The sequence below is a fragment of the Capsicum annuum genome, unplaced genomic scaffold, assembly GCF_002878395.1.
Source record: "Capsicum annuum cultivar UCD-10X-F1 unplaced genomic scaffold, UCD10Xv1.1 ctg49506, whole genome shotgun sequence".
NCBI classification, from domain to species: domain Eukaryota; kingdom Viridiplantae; phylum Streptophyta; class Magnoliopsida; order Solanales; family Solanaceae; genus Capsicum; species Capsicum annuum.
In genome coordinates this window covers 1-1,593 of record NW_025857301.1, presented here as the reverse complement: position 1 = coordinate 1,593, position 1,593 = coordinate 1, and the positions used below count along the sequence as shown (strand labels likewise).

The window sequence follows — 1,593 nt, the reverse complement described above, 5'->3', positions numbered from 1 at the left end:
AACTTAGGTCATGGAAACATAGTAGTGAACAATTCTCCAACTAAAGATCCTGTTATAGCAGACTGCACCATCTGTTCATGAAACGACCTTCCGTGCAAAATCTAGAGTAGTTAATAGTGCTCAATTCTCAAGAAATATCTAGTTAATAGGGCGAACTCAGTAAACTATACGTTAAATGAGCGTGAGATGAGATAGAGTGACACTTATTTTGATATAGTGGGAGTAGTTATTTAGTTAGTCATCATAAGGAAAATAATGGTTGTTTTCACCTTTGTCCCGTTCATGTTGATTTTCGAGGTGCACTTGAAAGCCTCCTTGATCGCATTGGCCTCAGCCAAATCTCCAAAGAGTTGATGTCACTTCAGCATTTATATAGTTCAGCTATTCAGAATTGATGCAACAATAAATATCAGAATCTAAATAGGTATATGATATTTTCGATCAGAAAACAAATGAACAATGTTTCGTCTTCAGGGGAAACTCCCACATCTACCAATCTCTCGCTAATGCAAGATGAAACTCTAAGTCAATCAGGTTAAGATCGGTCATGTGATGAGCATCACAAATGCTGCTCCTCCCAAGTATTCTACTACAATAGGAGAACCTCTTTTCAAGGCATGCTCCAAACTTTCCATGACTTGGTAGTATGGTAATAACTCAATCAAATAACTTTAGTAAAACTTATCTTAGATTTTGAACAAACCCGACAAGATAAGAGGCAAAGCAAAAGTAGTTAAATTTGTATACCAGGATACCAGAGCCTTCACCAAAGACAAATCAATCATGATATGTGTCCCATGGCAGTAAAGCCTTTTTCTGTTCAATTTTTTTGAGAAAAGGTACGACAGACTATGAATTAACCAACATCAATAACCGTAACACCAGCTTCCATTCCACTTTCTACCATAATATCTGCATCGCCGCTTCTGATATAATTTGAAGCTGAGCAGAAGCTGTGATTGGCACTTGTACAAGCCAGTAAATAGAGTAATTAGGTCCCATTTGTCCAGTGTTTATAGCTAACAGTGATGGTCCCATGTTACTGATTCAGTAAGGAATGAAATATGGACTCATTTTCTTGTATCTCTTTGAACTAAGGCTTCCACCCCGTCGCTGAAAACATTTAAACCACCCATGCCCTGACCAACCACGACACTAATCCTCATTTTCACCATCTGCAACACACAAATACAAGAATCTTTCCTCATATTTATGCTTTTTATCATTGTACAACTCAAAAGGTTGTGCTACCAATTAATTAACTCAGTTTCAAGAACTTGTTGGCTAAGGTTAGCATTGTCGAGGGTCATTTTTCCACCAACAAGGGAATATCTCCAGTAGTTACCTAAACGATGATCATTCTTTTTGTCTGTGTAGCCTTCGATAGAGAAATAACAAACTTGTCCCAGAAAAGGCCTAACCGTGTAACTTGAGGTGTCAAACCTGTCTATTCAACAGATTTCACTGTGTCGTATGAGTAGCGAAAAAGCATTGTAGCTTCATGACATATAAAAGCAAAAGAAAAATCCTAAAAGAAGACATGCTAATAACCGTACAAGGCACAGGAGGTTGCAGTCAAGGAATCGATGATAG

At 37.8% G+C, this 1,593-nt stretch overlaps 1 pseudogene; it reads right to left on the bottom strand.

Annotated features, from left to right (window-relative positions):
• Positions 1-222: 222 nt before the first annotated feature.
• Positions 223-1,447, bottom strand: LOC124892669 (annotated as a pseudogene).
• Between the last annotated feature and the right edge of the window lie 146 nt (positions 1,448-1,593).